Here is a 19,608-nt window from a genome sequence, read left to right as displayed (position 1 = left end):
TTTTTTTTATTTTGAGGAGTTGATTGCTCTTCTAATTTCTGAAGAGCAGAGAAATGGTGGTGCATCTTCTTCAAGAGGAACTTCAAAGGACCTGTCTTCTACTCTACTCAAATGCTAGAAGAGGTAGAGCATGCCGATTTGGAGGCTGTGGTAGAAATCAAAATATGCAGCAAATTCAAGAAAACCAGTCCTATGGAGAAGGACGTGGTAACTTTAGAGGCAGGGGGAGCCAAAGAGGTTGTGGATGGCAGAGAGGCCAAAATGCAAACAACAATGTTGAATGCTACTACTGTGGTAAAATGGGTCATATGGTTAAAGACTGCTATAAAAAGCAAAATGACATCATGATTAGAAAATTGCAGGAAGGCAATTATGCATGCTCTAGTAGACAGGGTGATGACAGAAATGAGCATCTGTTTATGGTGCAGCACATGACCAATTCTGTGACAAGTGCAGAAGAAAGCAATGATGTGTGGTAAGTTGACTCAGATGCATCAAACCACATGACAAGTCATGCAAAATGGATGCAAGATGTAAGGAAAATGGAAAGACCAGGATTTGTGGAGACTGGTGATGATACTGCACATTCTATTATGTAGATTGGTAAAACTCCTTTGTCTATGCAGGATGGAAAAAAGAAATACATGTCTCATGTATTTCATGTCCCGAATATCACCAAGAACCTAGTTTCTATTGGTCAAATGGTTGAGCAGGGCTTGCAAGTTAGATTTAATCCTTATGGATGCTTTGTTGAGGATATGAAAAATAAAGGTCACTTGATAGCAAAAGGGAAGAAGAAGGGCAGGATGTTTACATTGGATGCGGACATGGAAACCATTTCCTAGACATGCTCAAGAGAGTAACAGGCCATTGGAATTAATCCATTCTAATGTATGGACTACTAAAGCTGCATCTATTGGAGGTGTCATTATTTTGTCACTTTTATTTGATGGGAGTATTTTATGAAAAAGAAAAGTGAAGTGTTTGGGCATTTCAAAGCTTTTAAAGCTATGGTTGAAAAAGAAATAGGCCTGCAAATAAAATGACTAAGGTCAGATGAAGGGGGAGAGTACCTCTCAAATGAGTTTGCAAGTTTCCTACAGGAGCATGGCATAAAGCAGCAATATTCATGTAGTCATACCCCATAGCAAAATGGACTTGCAGAAAGGAAAAATAGGCATATTGGAGAGGTATCTCATGCCATGCATTGCAACATTAAAAAAACATAAGCTTTTGCATACCTGAGACCTAGTAGCAATCAATAATCTTCTCTCTGGAGTTACCAATGTATAATTTGAAAGCCTTTCTATTGTCTTCATATGTGGTCCTATATAACAATTATTATTGAAAAATACATGCACGTAGATTGCAACACAAGCCTAACAATACAAGATACACATGATTCAAAAAATAATAACACAATAGTGAGCTTTTATTTAGGACATGTACTGCCCAAAATAGGACACAATGCCCAAAAGTCAACCACATAATAAAACACAAATGTACTTAAGATGAATGGCCTTCTCAAGGATTAGTTTTGCCCAACTTACTATAGGACAACTAACCCAAGATTCATCCATTGCACAGTACCTATGTTAGAAACAACACACGAGGACTACTACTGCCCAATAATAGGACTAGTAGCCCACAATACACAACAAATAGCATACAATCACAAGCAACACGTGAGAATAAATAGTAGGACTACTCTTGCCCAAAGAAGGACAAATGGCCCAAATATCTAAACACAAACTCTACAAGTAATAAACTGAGTGTCAAAGGTGCTTGCAATGATATGTATCATGGACTATCCTTGCCCAAGAAAGGACAAATAGCCCAATTCGCGTAACAAGCTAGGTCTCATCAACACTCTAAGGAAATGTCTATATCAAGCACCAACACAGCTTGAGTAGGACAAATGGCCCAATCAACAATGAACAACCAAGCCTTAGTTCTAAGAACAATGAACAACCAAGCCTTAGCAAGGGTGTGCTACCCAAGAAGCTGTCTCTACATGCTTCTCCAAATCTGGGCACTACATTATGTATTTAGAAAGCCTGTCGGGATTTAGCCATCTCTTGGTGGGGCCTATTGGGCTATTGCAATAGCCCATCGGGAATAAATTGCCTGCGGAGAAAATGGGATAGTTAAATAGCCAGTTTATCGATGGTTAATCTTTGTGGTTATGATAATACACACGTTGTTAGCGTGAGTTTATAACATAAGTATGCAACGTTAATAACATGTTCACGTTTACAATATTACATTAACATAATCCTTGATACCACCTCAATGTCATTTTTAGGATTTAGGGACTGTGTGGGCTATGAGGTTTTTCCTTGGGAGCTTATAGTATCCTCACATAATGAAACTATCTACGAATGCATCATTTTGACATACACTCTAGATAATTGTATGTTGAAGTATGTTGCTTGCATTTAAATATTATTTTATTGTGTTTATAAATGTCCTTTTGTCGTGTTATTGGTATAAGAGATTAGCATATAAGCCTTGCCAACAACACTAACATTGACCATGACACACTTGATAGATCTAGCTCAGATCTAGTGATGTTGGTAGAATTTCAACCCTTGCCATTGGGCACAATAAACGTCTTTCTCTCTTACTTGCTCTCACTTCGTGTGTGTGTGCATGTATGTGTATAGGCGCACGTGCGTGCGTGCGTGCGTGCGTGCGTGCATGTGTGTGTGTGTGTGTGTGTGTGTGTGTTCACCTTCTCCTCTTGGCCTAGGCAATAAATCAAAAACTCATAGTCATCAAATATTTGCATTAATTAAAACACGAATTGCATACAAATATAAAAAACTTATCTTTCAAAATTGGGAATTATCCTCTAACCACCAACATTGAGTGAGCCAAATGAATTTTTATTTCTAGAATAAAGACATTTTACCACCTTGAGACCCAGTGGAGTGGGTCTCAAACCCTTAGTACGCGGGTCAAGCTTAAAGGATGCTTCAAGCAATTGGTGCAGACGGACTCGATAGCTTTACTTGGATTATGAGGCATTGAATTTTCCCATTGGCTTTATGATCTATCTCATAAGCCGACATTATAGGATTCCTAAAAGTCAGAAGAAATAACCAGTTACCACACCGATTGTTCGCTCACCTATAAGATTTTCTCAATCAACGCACGTGTTCTACACTAGACTCTCATTGCTTGCATGAAGTGCAGGAAAAGAATTAACGACTCTCCTGCTGCATGTTCCGTTGTATTGTTTCATTAGATTAGCTCTTTGGACAGTTTTGTGTGCATCAATTGCGGGAGAAGAGTTAGGTCTGTATGCACCAAGAACTGACGATAACTTGGTTGCTCTATTGTATTTCTAAACAAACGCAGCCGTTGTGTGAATGATCTACAGGAGCATGTTTCCAGATAGCTTTCTATGCCAAATCTAACGAAATCATAGACACAAAAAATTTGAACATGCTAGGGATTCTGTAAGATGTCTTGCTCTCTCTATGCGCAACAAATTTCAAGTGAGCATTCCGTGAAACATTCGTGACAAAAATAAATCGACAGCACTATTGTCAGAAGAGCAGAAACACCTACAACCAAACAATTTGTCTAGCTTCGCGATGTCACAATAATCAGCCACTCAACCTCAATCTAGCGATTCCAGCTCCATGAAAGATACTCTTGTATTTGTCATCTTGGTATCGTGATCAGCGACTCAAGATCCACGGTAATGGACAGCATCGGCTTATAGAAGTTGCGTGACTCCGGAGGCTCCTTCACCTCCTCCTTCCCCTCCAGCATCCTCACAACCTTGCCCATCGTTGGTCTCCTCGTTGCCTTCTCCTGTAAATATTATTGGAACACATGGACATGAGCCCACCTCTTTATATGACTCACTCTTCCTATTTTCTAAAAATCCCATAATATCCTATACACAAATAACTCTCACCCCATACCAAGGTATTTATCATTCATACACATCGTATTTACAATGATCCATTCCACTCATCCTCTCAATACCATACAATATCTTAGAGAATAGAAATAAGTGAGAGCCACTAGGCTATCACTTGATACTCAAACTCTTATCAAACATAGAGAAAAACAATACCAATGCTAAATAAAAATATCAATTTTTGGTGTCACACTACCCATTTGTGGTTTATAAATATCTTTGAGTGTCTCCACCCAGCATATCTTTGTGTTGCATTTGAGTTCTCCAAAATCTGCCGCCTTCTTTCCTTTTGAGCCAATCTAAAATCTAGCTTAGCTTGTGATGTATTAACTTTCTTCTTAGCTAGAAGCCTTTGTAGCATTCCTCGATAGAACCACTGGAAGACTTCTTTTACTATTGGCTTTCTGTTTTCCTCCCAAATTTTGTTTATGTCTAAAGAATGCATTCCATGCCATGTAGTGTGATTTCTCCATTCCCTTTGTGGACCAAATTGCAGGGCATCCGTATTTTTTTATAAAGAAAAGAAGGTGATTGTAGATTATATGTTGTTTTGATACATAGGCAAGTGGGCATTAGAATATCTAAAACTAATATTGTTTGCTTCCAAAAACAAAGATGCACAAAAATAGGATAGTGTTCTTACCATGTAATGAGTGATGTTAAATGTTGTCCAAGCCTCTTTCATTGCCTTTCCAAACTCTTTACTGCTTCTTCAAATGCTTTTTGATAACTTTTGATAAAGGTGGCTTGGTCACAAAAAACAAAAAGCTTATCTAAGCATTTCCACACTTCTACCTTGACATCTCTTGCCAATCCATCTCCTTGATGATCTTTGATAGCATTGTGTACTTTTCTTCACAAGTTATACTTTATCCTTGATACATATGTTGTTTTATGGCCATTTATTTTTCTTTTCTCTAGATGAGACAAAAATCTTCTAGCATTTACTCCACCAATAGATGGCTTGATAGGAACATCTTTTCCATTTGTAGATTTTTTAAGATCCTTTGTAATATGTACATCTCCTCCATGGAGGCCAATTTTTGATAGCACTGCATCTAATGATTGTAGTGCCTCTTTTATTCTGCTCTCAGGGCAAAGTTTCCATGCAACTCCAATATATAGGAAGACTAGTTTCTCAACGATCCTACATAAATGCATGCAATGTACAAATGTGAACATTGCATCCTGGGATCTCAAGAACTGCTTTGAAATTTTTATCTACTTCATCTCTGTTGGGTGCTTTTTTCCACCATTTAGAATCTAAGACATGTGCTGGCTTGTTGCAATACAAGCAAGGAGATTTTGAGTTACCCTCAAGTTTGCTTATATTAAACATACACTTCAATGTCTTCAAGTCACCTGCCATATGCCATTCAATTTAAAAATCACCCTTTCCTGGAACATGAAGATGGCATCCTTGGACTTGAATCTTTATAATTGATGGTATATCTATTTGATGAAATACCCAATAAAGTATTGCATGGTCCTCAGTCTTCACTTATAATTTAAAACCATAGGTTTGCAAGATATATGATATATAATTTATAACATTTCGAGCAAAGACTAATTTAAAAGGTGATAGTTTACATACATCAAATGAGCCCAACCATCATATGTACTTTTTTGACTAGACATTGAACTACTTTGAGCTTAACTTTGTGATCGATTGATCAAGTTCTCGATTCATCAAAGTGATAGAAACTCTCTATCTTTTTTTCCTTGACAATTTCAGACTCATTGAGCTTCACAACAAACTTCAAAACTCCTTTACATTCTTCAAATGTGATACTATAGAACTCAACCATTAGTCTCTGCAATTGTTCAAGATCTACACAAATATTATTCCAAGCATTATATGTAGTGCTTCCCTTTTCACTTTCATATACACTTTCGATATGAAAGTACTATCCAATGAACTTATCAATTTCTTGGTTGAGATGATCTCGTTCCTTCCACACTTGTGCTAGTGTTGGTAACAACACACATTTTATCCATTGATCTTTGAATGTTGATGACACAACTCTAAATATTAAAGCATATCCCTTTCTGCTCATTCTGCTCACATCAAGAGCCTCTTGAATTTTTGTGACATCAGCTTTACTTTCCGATACAAAGTCTTCAAGAACTTCACATTTTACCTTCTTAAGCTTCTTTTCCTCCATCATGTTCTTTGCAACAATAGTAGAGACTAAACCCTTCATTTGTTTGATGGGAATTAAATTAGGATCAATGTTTTCTTTCTGAGGTCTCAAAATTTCCCTACAATAAGTACACTTTGCAATATCACAGGTTTTCTTGCAAGACAGACACACATATACAAATACAATGGCTAAACAAGATGTACTCTTACCTTGCTTTCTGTACTCTGCTCTTACATCCTCCAATGCCAGCTTTCAACTCCGCAATGTTTCGAATTCTCTTGCTTCATTGTCTCTCTCCAAGAATCGTTCTCTTCATTCTTGCTCTTCGTAGCTCATTATTTTTCTTTGAATGCTCTTCAATTTTCCCTTGCAGTTGCTCTTTCCAGTGTGAATTTATTGACATTTCTTGTGCCTTCGCCATTCTTTCTTGGACATACGATGTCTTGTACATTTCCACACTTGAATGTTGAGTCGAAATGTATCCATACATCCCATTGTTCCCATCACCCACAAACCTCAATAGCATTGTCTTATTAGAAAATGGAGGGCTTGAATTTCTCAATGGACATTTTGGGTAAATTTGTCCCTTGCACCATAAGTCGATATGTTGGGAGCCTACTCTTCTCATGTTTTCCTTTTGCTCAGCATTTACAAGTGGAACCTTTCCTCTTTTCTGTAGCAGTGCATATTGTTCTTCTAAATCAATGTGCAAATGGTGTAGTCGCTTCTTTTGAGGTTCTTCTTCAACAGCATGGTTGCACGCAGCCATTTCATGAGGGTTGGTTCTTCATCTTGTCTTCTTTTTATAAAACTCATCTAATCTTTTATGGTAAACATTCAAGTATTTGAAAAAAAAAGATTATGTGATGGCGTGATGGGTTCTTTATGAGAGGCCTCCAGAACGCCATCGAAAGAGATGCAGAATCTATATGGAGAGTTTAATGCAGCGTCTTCTCAATTATTTGAAAGGAATTTTTTACTCCTCCATGGACTGACACATCTATTGTTTTGAACTGACAGATATACGTATTTTATTGCTTTCTCCACATTTTAGAATGATAAAAGAGAAGATAGCGAATTTCTTACAGGGCCCCAAAATGAGCTCCCTTTTTTCCTAATGAGACCCTACCACAAAACCCCGAGGTGTCTCAACCCCTGCAAACCCAGTCCAAGAAGGCTATACGGGTAGGTGAGGGGGCCAACCAAGTGCTCATTCAAGACCATTCCAATGAGGAGACAACCACACTCGTCACGTCCTCTGCCTCTAAACAAACTTCCACCCAGGATGACCTAGGTGTACCTCCGTACTCAGATGTAAACAAGCCAATGCAAGCCTAAGTCCTCACATCCTCAACTCTATATAAGGAAACCTATCCGGACCCAGCCCTAGAAATACAATATGTAATAGAATCTTAGAGCTTAGTAAAGGATTGCCAAGAAAAGTTTGAGCATAGAATCAAGGCAATCAGAGGGTTGGATACCATCCACCTAGCCCAACTGACTACTCACTGAGGGAAAATGGTGCTCAGGGTGCTAGAAAGGGTAGAAGAAGAGGAACGTCCCAACTTCTGTATGTCAGAGGCTCTAGATTTTTTGTAGCAAGTGTTCCAAGAGGACTCGGTATTGCAAAACCTACAAGAAGAAGGAGACCTTTACAGTTTTGAGGATTTGCTATTAGTAGGAAGGGAGATCTCACAGGAACCCCACAATAGCATCGGGTTGGTGGCCTTCCTCTTGACCGAGGTAAAAATGCCGATCACCTCCTTGTTAAAAGGGAATCCCACCCTTTGTTGGTGAGACCTATCCAACTAGATGAACAAATGATTCCTGCCCAAAGAACTAGGAACTGCTATCCCCAAGACCGCTCAATCGCTAGAGGAGGGACAAAACTTACCCCAAGTTCCCATCAATAAGTTAGGCCGATACTTTGAAGGTGATAACACTAACGCAGCTCTCCCCATAACATACCAGCACCAAAAGTCTGATGCATCCTAGATGGGGGAGGGGGAGTGAGTATCTGTACTAAGCAATGCTAGGTGAAGTGGGGAAAACTTGCACTCGAGCAAATCCATCTGGTGGTGAAGTTAGCCTATGGGGTGGAATTGCATAACCCTTGGGAGTCCTCGGTATTAACATCAAAGTATTTGGTTTTATGTACCCCATCAAGTTCGTAGTCATGGACTTTACCCAGCAATTTGGATATGAAGCCATCCTCAGTAGGCCCTTCATGCGAATGTTTGGGCTCATACACGACTGGCATACTGATAACATCTATCTACAACATGAGGAGCAAATCATGCGGGTGGACTTGTGCACCTACAAGGCCCACCCATTGTCAAGACAACTCTTCGCCCCACAGAATCTGACAAAACCATTCGAATAGCATCCTTGAAGCTGTTCCAACCCTGTGAGAGGGCAGTAGATGAAAAAGAGTCTAATGAATTTTGGTATGCACCTCTCCCTGAGCCGGAATTCTCTTAGAATTGGATGCACAACCTCACCAACATTGATGTTCCAAAGAGAATAGGGTTCTAAGTTATAACACCCGAACTCAAGGGGTTGACCCCGGTGGTTCCCCTTAGGATGTTTAACATGCTTAAACCTACAAGGTGAGCAAGGGGACACTAAGGGTCAAATCAAAACTCCACTAGCTAGCATATGTTGGTGCCACTCCAATTAGGGAGCTAGGGCAAGCTAGGTAACCTCCTCATTAGGCTCTATAACTGCCATGAAAAAGCCCCCTTCAGGTCTGAAACTCCGATTATCCAAAAGCTCGGCTAATAGTAAGAGGACCACTCCCCATGAAGAAATAGAAGGGGAAGATGGAGAGGAGGATCTATGATAGGTACCAACCCACTACAAGGCCTACACAATAGAGGATTGCAAGATCTTATACCAATAGGCCAAGAGATCTCGGGAAGATGGGTGCTCCCAAGGATATGGCAGCCTAGCCTCTCGATCAAGGAGGTAAACCTATCTTCGAAAGGTCAGGACCCCCAACCGGTATTCATTGCCCGATGATATCTCCCCCAATGAGGAGAACACTCTAATAGCTCTCCTACAAGAATACAAGGACTGTATGTCTTGGAAATACATAGATATGAACGGGGTGCCCATTGAGGTTGTTCAGTACATGATACCCATGCTTGACTATGCCAGGCCGATACGTCAACATCCTTACCTATGAATCCCAAATATGCGCTCATAGTGAAGAAGACAATCCACAAACTCATAGGTGTGGGATTCATCTATGAGATTGAGCATACCATTATACAAGTCACCTTTAGAAGGGAGGGACAACCCTTTTCCTTTTTGCACTCTCCCTTTCTTTACATTCATAAGGCTCGGGCCCATAGGGTGCCAAGGCATCTTTACTGTCCTTTCCATCTCTCCTCTATTGTTCCACTCTTGTGTGTCAAAAATAGCGCTTGTGTTAACCATATAAGAGTGCCAAATAGCGCTTGTGTTAGCCTCGTGTCTCCGAGTCCTAAGCCATCTGAGGCTCAAAACCTAGAGTGGCGAGGCTAATCTGAAGCTATTTGCAGCTCAAAGCCCATGAGGCCTGGAACTGCTTGGGTTCTTTGTGGCTCAAACTCTGTGGAGCCCTGCACTGTACTTCGTCCATGGCTGCAACCATTGAAGTAAATCATGAAACCTAAACACCTCTAATCACTTATTACGCTACATTCTGCGAGACTGTACTATGTGGCTATTAATATGTCTCCCTTCCTGTAACAGTTAACCTGCCCTCGGGTCAATATCCATGCTGGAGGAGATGTGTGGAGAGGAGCGTCGAGGATTGCATTGGCGGCGGGGAGTGAGCCGACTCAAGTACAAGTGGAACTTCCAAAAATAGGTGGCGTGCATGTCCTCGTATGTGTGGATGTGATGGCCATGGAGATTGTAGACTCACAAGTAGAGGAGGAGGTCTTGAAACTGAGGGGGGCCAATGTTGGGGTTGAAGACAATCTAATTGTTGAGATGTGGATCTTGTCGTCAATCAGCCGACTGGGGAGACTGCAGAGGAGTAAGAGAATAAGGAAGTTGAAGTGGACCGTTGTGTGATGAGGGCAGAATCAGGGACGAAGCTGTAGGTGTCATTAAAGGACTGGAGGTAGAAGAAAAATCCCTCCTATGTCATCTTTTTCAAAAAATTGAACTTTAGAAAATTGTGCAAAATGTTGGGGTCCTTTTGTTGGAGCTCACGAAACTCGGCCCAAGTCCATCAACATTCCATGGACATGTACAAGGGGTGGATGCATTGGTCGATGTAGAAACTATGGTAGCAACACCAAAATTGCTCCTTTTTTAAGAAGGGGATTCGCCACCAGCAAGGCTAGAGCTAGATACCGACGTCGGCATCAATGAGGGGAATTGCAGCATTGAGGGAGAGGTGGTAACCTCCTCGTGTGCACTTTGGATATGTGTGCCGCCAATCGGTGAAGGACTGGGTGATGAAGTGCGTAAGGGGGCACACCTCCAAGATTTCATTGAGGTGGAGGCAATTTTCCACTGTCTGGCAATTTTCCTGGAACGATTGTAGGTCAGGTCTCCACTTTACATCTTCGGGCGGGGAGGAGGAAGGAGCTGGAGGGACCTCATCATTTCCATTGGCAATGGTTCCTCGTCGGCTATCCTTGTGGGTGCCATGTCAATGGGCATATGTACAAAATGGATTAACTTGAGCAACGTATTGAGGGCTTCATCTGGAAGGTCGATCAAGGCAGTAGGTGAGATAGACGGGGAGGTCCCGAGCTGTGCGGTGCTAGTGTTGGAGGCATTAGAAGAGTATTCGAGAAGGTTTGTGCGAGGAAGGGGGTTTGGGAGGATGGGTTGGGGTGGCTTGGGCAGGATCAATGGGAGGCGACTAGTAGAGCTCGACAGGTGGGGTAGAAGAATTAAATACGGTTATGGCTTCTTGGCCCTCCTCCTCCGCAATGTCCTCGGGGTATGCTACATGGATTGTATCAAAATTTCTAACCAAGGACTCAAGGGAGTCTTGGAGAGCTTGTAGCACCCGACTATAGAGTATATTATGCCAAGGGGATGGTAGGCAGTGGAGTGGTAAGCCACAAGATGCCCTTGTGTTTGTATTGCAGAGGCTCGAACATAGGCCTAAATCTAGCTTGAAGATTGTTGGGAGTGTAGACCTGCGGGATGAGTTCCTCGGGCTGCTTGGCTAATTGTATCATGTCATCATCCTGAGGATAATTTGTGTACTTTGTGATGACCTGACACCATGCTTGAAAATTAAGCAAAATTGGATGAGCGGCAAGGGCTTGTAGGTGAGAGGGATGAAGGAGAGAGCGACTAGATGGCTAAAGGTCTAGCAAGAAACAAGACATGGCGAGAATGGGGCAGCAATGATCAGCATTATGGCTAAGGATTGTTTGGAGAGTGGAGTAGTGAGGTCGAGGTGGAAGATGAGATTCTGTGCACAGAGGGCATCAAAGTACATTTGGAGGGTTTGGGGGATAGTGCATGGGGCGAGTGTGTATGTGGCTAATTGTGCGGAGATCTGCCTGTACATTTGAAATTCTTGCTACTCACGGTCTTCCAACCCAAAGTCCTCTCGGTGGTCGAGGGTACGCAGCCACTCATTCTCTTCCTGCATTGACACAGTTAGTGCCCATTCCTATGCCAAGAGATCCTGGAGGGTTTAGATCTAGCGGTCATAGCCCTCCTGAGTCCTTAATTGCTATGCCTCTGTTTGTGCTCATTGTTTGCCTATAGTTCGGAGGCAATTTCTACCTTGTGGAGTTGGTCCATGAATGTTTGGACCAAGGATTCACTTGCGGCGGCGAGCTCATCCTTGAGCATGGTGACTGAGAGTTTGAGCTCCTCTACCTTGTTGCGGTACTCCTCTACTCGATCAAGGGCAGTTTGCCTTATGGCTTAGGCAGCGATCGTTAATGTGTGGATGTCGAAGGTGGAGAGCTATGCCTGGAGTAGAGTCGAGGAGAGTTGAGAGGCCTGCTTCTACTGTCTTTGTATGATTGTTCTTGCCTATCAGTATTTCAGATTCTATGATTGTGCATATTCAGGATGCAAGCACACCGAAGGATGCATGGGATATCTTAACAAAAATGTATAGCACAAATATGCAAGCTTGGAAAATGCAGCTCAAGCAGGAGTTGCATAATGTGCAGAGAGAAAATATGAGCATCGATGACTACCACATGAAGGTGAAGAAGATTGCAGATGCACTTGCTTCTATTGGGTCGCTAGTGGAAGATGATGATTTAGTTTCTGTGACCTTGAATGGTCTAGGAAAGAATTATGCACAATTTCGGACATCCATTGCCATCCGTGAGATTTTTTTTTATTTTGAGGAGTTGATTGCTCTTCTAATTTCTCAAGAGCAGACAAATGGTGGTGCATCTTCTTCAGGAGGAACTTCAAAAGAACCTGTCTTCTACTCAAATGCTGGAAGAGGTAGAGCATGCCGATTTGGAGGCCGTGATAGAAATCAAAATATGCAGCAAATTCAAGAAAACCAGTCCCATGGAGGAGGACGTGGTAACTTTAGAGGCAGGGGGAGCCAAAGAGGTTGTGGATGGCAGAGAGGCCAAAATGCAAACAACAATGTTGAATGCTACTACTGTGCTAAAATGGGTCATATGGTTAAAGACTGCTATAAAAAGCAGAATGACATCATGACTAGAAAATTGCAGCAAGGCAATTATGCATGCTCTAGTAGACAGGGTGATGACAGAAATGAGCATCTGTTTATGGTGCAGCACATGACCAATTCTGTGACAAGTGCAGAAGAAAGCAATGATGTGTGATATGTTGACTCAGATGCATCAAACCACATGATAGGTCATGCAAAATGGATGCAGGATGCAAGGAAAATGGAAAGACCAGGATTTGTGGATACCGGTGATGATAGTGCACATTCTATTATGTAGATTGGTAAAACTCCTTTGTCTATGCAAGATGGAAAAAAGAAATACCTGTCTGATGTATTTCATGTCCCGAATATCACCAAGAACCTGGTTTCTGTTGGTCAAATGGTTGAGCAGGGCTTGCAGGTTAGATTTAATCCTTATGGATGCTTTGTTGAGGATATGAAAAATAAAGGTCACTTGATAGCAAAAGGGAAGAAGAAGGATAGGATGTTTACGTTGGATGCGGACATGCCTGACTTGAGTGCAGTAATGTTTGCACATGGGACCGATGTAGTTGTAGATATTGATATCTATCATAAACGCATTGGTCATGTTAATGTACAGCGACTTAATTTAATGCAGGCCCAAAATATTATTTCAGGATTGCCTAAGTTCAAGGTTGCAAAAATGCATAAGGTATGTGAAGCCTGTCAATTTGAAAAACAAGCAAGGAAACCATTTCCTAGACATGCTCAAGAGAGTAACAGGCCATTGGAATTAATCCATTCTGATGTATGGACTACTAAAGCTGCATCTATTGGAGGTGTCATTATTTTGTCTCTTTTATTGATGACTACAGCAGAAAAGTTTGGGTGTATTTTATGAAAAAGAAAAGTGAAGTGTTTGGGAATTTCAAAGCTTTTAAAGCTATGGTTGAAAAAGAAATAGGCCTGCAAATAAAATGCCTAAGGTCAGATGAAGGGGGAGAGTACCTCTCAAATGAGTTTGCAAGTTTCCTACAGGAGCATGGCATAAAGCAACAATATTCATGTAGTCATACCCCATAGCAAAATGGACTTGCAGAAAGGAAAATCAGGCATATTGGAGAGGTATCTCATGCCATGCATTGCAAAATTAGAAAAACATAAGCTTTTGCATACTTGAGACCTAGTAGCAATCAATAATCTTCTCTCTGGAGTTACCAATGTATAATTTGAAAGCCTTTCTATTGTCTTCATATGTGGTCCTATATAACAATGATTATTGAAAAATACATGCACATAGATTGCAACACAAGCCTAACAATGCAAGATACACATGATTCAAAAAATAATAACACAATAGTGAGCTTTTATTCAGGACATGTACTGCCCAAAATAGGACACAATGCCCAAAAGTCAACCACATAATAAAACACAAATGCAACTAAGATGAATGGCCTCCTCAAGGATTAGTTTTGCCCAACTCACTATAGGACAACTAACCCAAGATTCATCCATTGCACATTACCTATGTTAGAAACAACACACGAGGACTACTACTACCCAATAATAGGACTAGTAGCCCACAATACACAACAAATAGCATACAATCACAAGCAACATGTGAGAATAAATAGGACTACTCTTGCCCAAAGAAAGACAAATGGCCCAAATACCTAAACACAAACTCTACAAGTAATAAACTGAGTGTCAAAGGTCCTTGCAATGATACATATCATGGACTACCCTTGCCCAAGAAAGGACAAATAGCCTAATCCACGTAACAAGCTAGGTCTCATCAACACTCTAAAGAAATGTCTATATCAAGCACCAACACAGCCCCAGTAGGACAAATGGCCCAATCAACAAATCATTTCAGAGCTTAGTTCTACGAACAATGAACAACCAAGCCTTAGCAAGGGTGTGCTACCCAAGGAGCTGTCTCTACACGCTTCTCCAAATTTGGGCACTACATTATGTATTTAGAAAGCCTGCCGGGATTTAGCCATCTCCTGGTGGGGCCCGTCGGGCTATTGCAATAGCCCACTGGGAATAAATTGCCTGCCGAGAAAATGGATTATCCCAACGGGATAATTAAATAGCCGGTTTATCGATGGTTAATCTTTGACCGGTTATGATAATACACACGTTGTTAGCATGAGTTTATAACATAAGTACGCAACGTTAATAACATGTTCACGTTTACAATATTACATTAACATAATCACTGATACCACCTCAATGTCATTTTTAGGATTTAGGGACTGTGTGGGCTATGAGGTTTTTCCTTAGGAGCTTATTGTATCCTCGCATAATGAAACTGTTTACGAATGCATCATTTTGACATACACTCTAGATAATTGTATGTTGAAGTATGTTGCTTGCATTTAAATATTATTTTGTTGTGTTTATAAATGTCCTTTTGTTGTGTTATTAGTATAAGAGATTAGCATATAAGCCTTGCCAACAATACTAACATTGATCATGACACACTTGATAGATCTAGGAGAGATCTAGTGATGTTGGTAGAATTTCAACCCTTGCCATCGGGCATAACAAATGTCTTTCTCTCTTACTCGCTCTCACTTCGTGTGTGTGTGCATGTATGTGTATAGGCGCACGTGTGTGCGTGCATGCGTGCATGTCTGTGTGTGTGTGTGTGTGTGTTTTCTCACCTTCAATGGTCACTTCAATGGCTTTTGGATCGTCAACCAAACAATTTGTCCAGCTTCTCGATGTCACAATAATTAGCCACTCAAGCTCAATCTACGATCTTCTATTGAAAAGATCAGCGATTCCAGCTCCATGAAAGATACTCTTCTATTTGTCATCTTGGTATCGTGATCAGCGACTCAAGATCCATGGTAATGGACATCATCGGCTTCCCGCCATCCTCTGTATAGAAGTTGCGTGACTTTGGAGGCTCCTTCACCTCCTCCTTCTCCTCCAGCATCCGCACGACCTTGCCCATCGTTGGTCTCCTCGTTGCCTTCTCCTGTATACACCACAATGCAACCCTGACGCTCAGTTCAGCTTGCTTCCGATACTCCTTGTTCATCACCACCTCGCCCTGCACCTCAAGATCCACAATCTCTATCCCTCTGCCTTCTCTTAGCTTCCTGAAGGCCATGGCGGGCAAGTACCAGGTCTCTGGATCGTCCTGCGATTGATCAACGCTCCTTCTCCCGCTCACTAGTTCCAACAGAAGCATTCCGTAGCTGTAAACATCCGTCTTGTTGTCTATGCCCCCTGATAGTAGCCACTCGGGCGCTAAGTACCCTGGAGTGCCCCGCATTGTAGTAACCAGCCGGCTCTGATCCCTGTCCATGCTCCGAGATAGCCCAAAATCCGACACCTTCGCCCTGAATTGTTCGTCCAAGAGAATGTTCTCAGGCTTCACATCCAAATGCAAAATTGTCTCCTCGCACTCCTCGTGCAGATATGCTAGCTGTCTCCACAGCGATGCTGAACCTTGTCCCCCAATTCAGAATCACTTTGGTTGACTCTGTTTCGGGATCCCTGCATTTGAAGATCCATCGATCCAGCGAACCTCTCGGCATGAGCTCGTAAACCAGCAGTCTCTGCACACCGTCTAAGAAAAATCCTCTCAAGGACACTAGATTCAGGTGTCGAATCTTGGAGATCGTCGCGACCTCTGCACAGAATTCTTTCTGACCCCTGCCTTCTTTCTCCAACCTCTTCACGGCAACTTTGTTGCCATCTAGTGGCAGAATACCTTCGTACACCGACCCGAAGCTGCCTCGTCCCAGCTTCTTTCTAAAATTTTCGGTGATGCTCTCCAATTCCTTGTAGGAAAACCTTGTAGGTAGCCCGGACAACGACGCCATGAAATCGGCATCGATCTCTTCAGCTTTCATTTCGAACGCAGCCATCGCCGCACGCTGCACATTTTCCTGAGACCTTAGACGAAATGCATACCGGTGTAATGAAAACCACAGTGTAAATTGGAAGCAAATGCAAAAAACAAGCAGGGCTATGAAAAGGGGTAGAGGATGGTCATTTGCGGCCATAAAGTTGGAGGAGACAACTAGAAGGGTGACATTTAGAGTTGAGAAGGCACTCAAGCAGGTGATCAATTTTGAGCTTTGCCTCCAAGACTGCATGATGAAGAAGAAGAAGGAGACACTAGCCTAGGACGCCGTCTTGCTAGAAGAGGAGCATCCACTGGAGACTTTGCCATCGCTCATAGATTCTTTTTGCCATCTCGCCCAACCAGATTTCAGATCTTCCTGACTGCAGGATTTCATGGCCAAGAGAATGTTATCCTCCTGAAGATTGTCGATCTTCGTCGTTCCTTACTGGCATCTGCTACGTGGAAGATAATTCAATCGCTTGCTCATCAGCTAGTCCTCTCTGTGGTTTCCTCAGGACCTTCGCTCCCCAGATTTTCATTCGTAAAACTGGTTGTGCCTCTCCCTCGTATGACTGTGTTTCTAGCACCCGATCCGACCATTGCCTTCAAACATGCCAACTCTAAGCAGGATGTTCCCTCAAGACTCCACCTTCATCAACGATCCACCACTCATAGATGTTGCCTAGAAGAGGGTAAGTAACTCCCTTGGTGGCTCAGGAAATAGATGGACCATGTGTGTGCAATGAGCGGCTGAATAGAAAGAACTTTTAAGGCTTTGAAAGAAAGAAAAGGGAAGAGAGTCTCAAGAGAGGGAATACGAAGTGATATTCATTGTCAATAGAGTGAGACTCCACTCCAATGAAACTCAAAATACTACAAACACAAGGGAGAAGAAGAGGTTTCATACATACAAGAGGAAGCGGAGGCTCCAAGACTACTCATAGGAGAGAATCAACTAGAGAGAGATGGACTCAAGAGTCTATATAAGAGAATATCGACAAGAGGGAGAGAAGGCTCATGGAAGAGGCTTCAGGAGATTAGAGCTACAGTAACATGAGGCCTAATGGTGGAAGAGATGATGAACAAGGAGACGAGGGCTCCTTTTATAGAGATTTTATCACCCTACTTTACCCATTTACAATTGTTGTCTATAGATTCCTTTCCCCATTAATCACATAACCCCGTATGTCACCATCCATGTCCTTTTTGGCTACTCTTGCCATGTGTCCCATCAAAAGATGGTCAAGACTCTTAAAATATTGAGAAAGTCAAGAGTCTCCCCACATGAAGCCCATAGGGACCCTCTCTTTCCTATGTCCACATCGTCCTTATTCCACATAGGAATTCTAGAAGGATTCCTCTTGATTCCACACTCCTAGAATTTGAGACTAGAGGAGGCTTGAGGAGACTAGAGCTATAGCAACATGAGACCTAATGCTTTGATTCCTCTTGATTCCACACTCCTAGACTTTGAGACTAGGGGAGGCTTGAGGAGACTTTGATTACACCCATGGAAGAGGCTTGAGGAGACTAGAGCTATAGCAACATGAGACCTAATGGTGAAAGAGATGATGAACAGGAAAGAGGAGGGCTCCTTTTATCGAGATTTTATTACCCTCCTTCACCCATTTACAATTGCTGCCTGTAGATTCATTTTCCCATCAATCACATAAGCCCGTATATCACCATCCATGTCCTTTTTGGCTACTCTTGCCATGTGTCCCATCAAAAGATGGTCAAGACTCTTAAAATATTAAGAAACTCAAGAGTCTCCCCACATGGAGCCCATAGGGACCCTCTCTTTTCCATATGTCCACATCGTCCTTATTCCACATAGGAATTCTAGAAGGATTTCTCTTGACTCCACACTCCTCCACATGCCTTCCACACGCTTGACATGTGATCTCTCTTATATTATTGGAACACATGGACATGAGCCCACCTCTTTATATGACTCACTCTTCCTATTTCTAAAAATCCCATAATATCCCATACACAAATTACTCTCACCCCATACCAAGGTATTTATCATTCATACACATCGTATTTACAATGATCCATTCCACTCATCCTCTCAATCCCATACAATATCTTAGAGAATAGAAATAAGTGAGAGCCACTAGGCTATCACTTGATACTCAAACTCTTATCAAACATAGAGAAAAACAATACCAATGCCAAATAAAAATATCAATTTTTGGTGTCACACTACCCATTTGTGGTTTATAAATATCTTTGAGTGTCTCCACCCAGCATATCTTTGTGCTGCATTTGAGTTCTCCAAAATCTGCCTCCTTCTTTCCTTTTGAGCCAATCTAAAATCTAACTTAACTTGTGATGTATTAACTTTCTTCTTGGCTAGAAGCCTTTGTAGTATTCCTCGATAGAACTACTGGAAGACTTCTTTTACTATTGGCTTTCTGTTTTCCTCCGAAATGTTGTTTATGTCTAAAGAATGCATTCCATGCCATGTAGTGTGATTTCTCCATTCCCTTTGTGGACCAAATTGCAGGGCATCCGTATTTTTTTACAAAGAAAAGAAGGTGATTGTAGATTATATGTTGTTTTGATACATAGGCAAGTGGACATTAGAATATCTAAAACTAATATTGTTTGCTTTCAAAAACAAAGATGAACAAAAATAGGGTATTGTTCTTACCATGTAATGAGTGATGTTAAATGTTGTCCAAGCCTCTTTCATTGCCTTTCCAAAACTCTTTACCACTTCTTCAAATGCTTTATGATAACTTTTGCTAAAGGTGTCTTGGTCACAAAAAACAAAAAGCTTATCTAAGCATTTCCACACTTCTACCTTGACATCTCTTGCCAATCTGTCTCCCTGATGGTCTTTGATAGCATTATGTACTTTTCTTCACAAGTTATACTTTATCCTTGATACGTATGTTGTTTTATGGCCAATTATTTTTCTTTTCTCTTGATGAGACAAAAATCTTCTAGCCTTCACTCCACCAATAGATGGCTTGATAGGAACATCTTTTCCATTTGTAGATTTTTAAAGATCCTTTGTAATATGTACATCTCCTCCATGGAGGCCAATTTT

The 19,608-nt window shown here is 41.5% G+C and overlaps 1 pseudogene; it reads right to left on the bottom strand.

The window, feature by feature from the left end:
* Positions 1 to 15,500: 15,500 nt before the first annotated feature.
* Positions 15,501 to 16,704, bottom strand: LOC147894466 (G-type lectin S-receptor-like serine/threonine-protein kinase SD2-5 pseudogene; annotated as a pseudogene).
* Positions 16,705 to 19,608: the final 2,904 nt, after the last annotated feature.

The sequence above is a fragment of the Dipteris shenzhenensis genome, chromosome 14 (genome assembly GCF_047967505.1).
Source record: "Dipteris shenzhenensis isolate YYH24624 ecotype China chromosome 14, Dip_SZ_1.0, whole genome shotgun sequence".
Lineage (NCBI taxonomy): Eukaryota > Viridiplantae > Streptophyta > Polypodiopsida > Gleicheniales > Dipteridaceae > Dipteris > Dipteris shenzhenensis.
This window is presented reverse-complemented; position numbering and strand designations above follow the sequence as displayed.